The sequence below is a fragment of the Cimex lectularius genome, unplaced genomic scaffold, assembly GCF_000648675.2.
Source record: "Cimex lectularius strain Harlan isolate CLEC.00 unplaced genomic scaffold, Clec_2.1 scaffold269, whole genome shotgun sequence".
Classification (NCBI taxonomy): Eukaryota; Metazoa; Arthropoda; class Insecta; order Hemiptera; family Cimicidae; genus Cimex; species Cimex lectularius.
Window position 1 is genome coordinate 273,480 of NW_019392860.1, and position 6,000 is coordinate 279,479.

Below are 6,000 nucleotides of genomic sequence, written 5' to 3' on the forward strand. Positions count from 1 at the left end.
ACCTTAGATAAAAAGAGTAATTATTTGGAATGATTAGTTTGGTCAGTGATTATATGGAGATCGTAAGATGCGGTCTGGCGTGATGTAGGTTTTAGAAAAACATTTTCTTTATCGTGCTACGTTTCGACCTTTATTGAAATCATCTTCAGAGCTCAAAGTGTTTGTTTTCCGTGTAGATGTGTCATTCATCTGTGTCGTGGGGCACTCTCAACACAACAAACACTTTGAGCCCTGAAGATGATTTCAATAAAGGCCGAAACGTTAGCACGATAAAGAAAATGTTTTTCTAAAACCTACATCACACCAGACCGCATCTCACGATCTCCATATAATCATTAACTAACGGTCACTAAACATCCCACAATATGGTCAATTATGGCCATATGGATTAATTAAATAATAATGTCGAACTAGGGCAATTTTTTTCTGTCCGGTGAATCGGATGAGGTATTCCGACACTTAATTTTTTAACATTTGTATTGGAGGAAAACTACATCAGTAAAGATGTCCAATTGGACTTAAATGTCCCTACTGTCCAAACAACAAGATAATTTTTTGTGTAAGTAGATAATTTTCTATGAGTTGATGTGCTTGTTTGCTTTTCTTTGTTTGTTGTGCGAATCCGTAGAATTTTGAGTGTAACAAGTCAAAAAGAAGGTTTTAAAAGTTGAAGTATAAAACTTCTCAATTTAATCATAAAAATGTATATAAATGCACATAGAATTCAATTTTGTTTCTATGTATTTTACAATGCTACAAAATTTGCAAAAATTGAAAGTATATATTTTTCCTCTAGTTTATTTTAACTAGCATAATATTCCATACGTTCCGTTATTGTCTCTTGAATGAGTTCCGAAATAAAATTTTGGTTTTCAAATAAAACGATACAATTTTTCGTTATTTTGAAGAATTTTCTTTTCCTAGAACAAAGCAAAAAGAAATTTTTACGCTTAATGGAAGCTAGAACTAAATTTTTAAAAATCTTTTTTCCTGAGTGTTTATGATATTTTTTTATTTGTTACATTTCCACAATTGCTCCTAACACTGCCTACCACCATCCAGGACCAAGAGAAACCCAAACAACAGTTTTTTAAGTTGTAATTGTTTAATTTTTATTTACAGCATAAAATTCTTTGTTTCTTTCTTCTTTCTTTAACAAGTTTGTTTCTATCTTCTTTAACAAGATAGGGTTGAATCATAATTAAATAATCATCATTAATTAAATAATAATCCATAATTAAATAAATGTTTTCCAAATTTCGTAATATTAAAAAATTGGGTGGGGCATATTAATTTGGTCTCGATGTACCTTAATTCATACAATGCTATTTAAAAAAAATTGTGGGATTTGGTACTGGAAACACAGATTAAATAAATATTTAAACAAAAATATATGTTTTGCAATTTAAAAAAATAAATAAAAAATACCGTCACAAACAACTGAAAGCAAACAGTTTTACTTTTATTTTTGATGTTTAAATAATTTATGACCATAATTGAACGATTTTCTCAAAATATTTACCCAATTATTTTTGGAACATGGTAAAGAACAAATATATATAACTTTGTTTGTGTTGTGTGTTCAATTCATAATTTCCGCTTAATAAATAACAGCTTGAAGTCTGTCATTACTTTAAAGGCCAAAATTGCAATATTGGTTTCCATATATTCGAAAATTTTACCAAAATCATTGGAACTTTTTCCATTTGATTAAAAAAAGTAAAATAATTCCTGGGAGACAGAAGGAGTTGGCGTTTAATTACCCGTCGAGTGTCGCGGACGAGAGTCAAACCACTTTTGATACATACATTAAAAAACCATACGCTCTGCCGGGATTCGAACCCAGAACCATCCCTAGCATGGCTAGTACGAGTTGAAAACTCAAATCACTCGGCCCCCAGACTTGTTTTTTCTACATACATATGCTGTGAACTTACTGAACTTGCACACTTTTTCTAATCTATTTTAAAAATAGGAAATATTCCTCTTCTTCTAAGATATTGAGTCAGTTATTCTCAATCCATTTCTGGTACTTCTATGAAGTTTTAGAAACTACAAACTTAGCGCAGCTATTTTTATTTTGTGTTGGATTTTGATGATGATGATGTATACTAAGAAGCCCGGTTATATCTCCATTGAGCGGTTGCTTAGCTTTCAATTTTTATCAATGTAACTTCTTTTAAAATTTTCTGCATTTTTTTTAAATCGAGGTGTTAAAACATGGTCCAGATATAATCCAAAGGAGTGAGGCTACATAATGTTGGTTGTTTGTGCATGGGAAAACACAACGTTGTTGTGGTCGCCCATGGTAATAATTCGTGACGGACGCTTCAGCAGCTCTTGGGAACAAGCTGAAAAATACCAAATAAAGATTTCTAGAAAATATTTACTCGCCATCACGACTTTGACCTAAAACAGTTTCGGTTAGCTAATGAAGGAAGGAAGACTTGGCGGGCCATTTTCCGCCCACATTGATTCCTAATGTGCGTAATTTGCCCGATCGACTGCTGGTAGTTCATTAAACTGGCAACACCTGGTACAACGTGAATATTTGAAAATTTCGTAACGCTAATTTTTCACTTTAAACCAGCCTCATTTCTTCCCACTAAAGTTGTTGATCTTAATTTTCCTAACCGATTGAAAAAACGTTTACTTGAATTAAATTGTAATAGAGAGTAAAATTATATCACATGATTTTTTTTTTAAATAATATATTAGAATAGTGATTATATTTTCTACCTGTTCTGAGATTTCTACCCAGGTACGGGTTTTAGAGTAAGACGGGCCTGGATTTTAAAAAATTCCAATATATGACTTGTGAAAGTAATTTAGTCGGAAGTCATAGAAACAACTTTTGATTTTCGGTCCAAAATTATGTTCCGAAAAGAAATTCAATCCATGAGTTCGGGCACTGGTGAAAACAAGTCGGAAGATGGTTTGGCCCTTTTAATTCTCGTCGACTTTGCGGCATTTTTTTAACAACTGAATTTCTTAGATGAAATGAAAGTAAGTGAAGTATGTTTAGAGATAAAAGCTCGATTGGTAACAAAGTAAATGACTTACATTATGTGCCAGTTATATTATCTTTATTAGTAAGTACATACTTTTTTAAATTAAACGATCGATGTGGGGGAAAAATCAAATATACCCTCTCTATAAGGGATTTTTAAACATGTTTAACCTGAGTAAAAAATTTTCTTTACATTTTATACAGCAATACTGAATAGTCTGTATTTATCTGTACCCAATCTATTGATGATACTTTGTTCTTTTTACACTCAAAGACAAAAACCAGACACTTGTATTTATTTATTTTCCATAATAACTAGGTATAAAGATAATAATTGACTTAAAATGACAACATTAATAAATTTTTGTTTAACTTTACAGAATGTTATTAATTGTTTTACACTCTTTAGAATAAAAATAAAGAACTCAATTAATTATTCTTTCTGTGTAAGGTCTTGATTGAGATAAAAAAAGTCAGTGTCACGAGCGGGATTCGAACTCACGACCTTTTGGGGGGACCGCGGTAGCCGAGTGGTTAGCATGAGAGACTCTCACGCCGCGGTCGTGGGTTCGATTCCCACCGTCGCCTCTGGCCCTTTTTTCCCGATAATCCCCAATTTGAACACACAAGAATTCGTATCATGGCTAATATGCAAGATCATAAGGCCAATTAAAAAAATTAAAAAAAAACTCACGACCTTCGGCTCAAGTAGTTAGAGCAGCGGCGTATTTAGCCGAAGGTCGTGGGTTCGAATCCCGCTCGTGACATTGACTTTTTTATCTCAACCGACACCTTACATAGAAAGAATAATTAATTGAAAGAAGTAATTTGGTCAATTGACCACTAGAAACATAAATGGATTAATGAAGAACTCAGTTCAATTTCATCCTTTCTAGAGCCTACTTGTCGATTGAGTTAATTGGGTTTATTAAATTGTTTTCTTCGATGAAACAATAAATTTGAGTAAAAAATTACTTTTTTTCTTAAAAGCTTAGTTGCTTTTAAGTTGCGCGAAGTTGCAAAGTCGCGTCGTTACATAGCCCAAGTCTTGGGTGTGCCGCGCCATCCACGAAAAGCCACCGGAAGTCTCGATCGAAGAGCTCGAACCCGATGTACGACGGCTAGAGACGATCGTTTTATTGCTCTTACTGCACTATAATTTTATTTAAGATTTCCTTGATAGGTAGTCAACTCCAAACTGTCCATAAGGGTGAACTCTAAAACGGTCATCAGAAGGTTTCTTAAGAGTAGCCTAGTCTCTAGACGTCCCGCATCATTCAAAGACAGTCTGTTAGGGTATGAGGTAGAATCAACGTCCATGCCAGTACCGAACTGATTATCATACAGAATGCATCTTTGACTGCACTAAGGTACATTGACGAATTCCTCTGGAAGTATAGGTCCTATTCGTTCCATTTGTTGGTGATAACTTCGTGTTAATGCTCGATACTGCTCCTCGATCGCATGTAGCTCGAGTTGTCACCCGTTATTTGGCTGATGTAGGGTTATCACAATGAATTGGCCTGTACGTTCTCCTGACATGGATCCTATGTCATGATATTACTTATTACATGATAAAGATACGCCTCAAACCGCTGTTATTGAAGAATGGGAGTTTCACAAGACGAAATCCGATCGTTTATTTACTCGATAACCAGTTGGCTTAAATCTCTCCGTTAGGCCAAAGGATATAGATAATACCCAATGGTGAATTTTCTTTCAAACAATGATAATTAAATAATTTTCATTAAAACTCAATAAACAATAAAATGCGAGTGTCCGGGTTTTTTGTATTTGAGTGTTTAAACAGGAATACGATTGAGAAAATAAAGAAATTTATTTTGTTCCTTATAGTTTAAACATTTCTCACACACCTTGGACCAGGTACAAACCAGTTGGACTACTTTGATAGGTAAATTTTACCGATTTTATGCTGCCGTTTTTGGAAAGGTAACGTGTTACGTACGGTTACGTTCACAAAGGACGTATCAGACATCGATCGTTTCTGTGATGGACTAGGAAACCCTGAGCGTAGAACAATGCGTTTCTTGGGTCGCAAACCGTTCGATAATGAGCGAAAGAAGAAGGTAAAAAATTCAATTGATCTTCCGATTGCGTGAAAAGTAAAAGATCTTTGCTTCACACGTTTTTTTTTCGTCCTGACAAACTTCCTTCCTGGTCAATCATGTAACCGAAGTTCCTTTCGTTATTGTAGGCTCTTCCGGCGATTAATTGTACTCCAATCCGATAATAGTTGCGCTAATAATTCAATAAGCAAAAAAATCGAGGTTTAGAAATGCACCTCCGGGTGTTTATTTTCTTCTAAATCCGGCATGCTTGGTTAAGCTTACATTTGGCGTTTATCGGGTAATCCTTAGGAATTTCACCCTACTCGGGACTATTATCGGTAACGAAGCTGTTTCGCAACGCTTGTTCGTCTCTGCAGTTTCGACGATTGCCCTAGAAGAATAAAAACGCAGGATTATCTGAGTGAATCTCCCGGAGAGACGAACATTCGCTGAATTGCTCCTGAATAATGCATGATTCCCGTGGTTAAGTTCGTAGTTGCGTAAGTCTTTATACTTAACATTTTTTTACATACCGTCTGCCGGGGCGATAGACTACAACTGGGACTAAGTTTATGAAGATGGACCATAGAAATAAGTATTTCCTAAGACCAAAGAAAGGCTTTGGAAAATAACGTGGCAAATGGTCAAACAAGAGTTTCTTCGGCTAAAGCAGGGTTTCCCAAAGGTTTTTGGCCAGCAGACCCCTTTCACAGAAAAAATTTCTCTCGTTCACATACTTAAAATTAAATCATATTTATGATATGTAGTTAATTAAACTTTTGATAGCTTTGATAGCCAGTTTTGATAGCTGGCGACCGATGTCGGATTCAGCATCTAGACAGTTTCGGTATTTAGTTTTGGTGGCTGTACAGATAGAAAAACCGGATTCACATAGGTAAGTTGTGGCCAATGAAAGAAGAA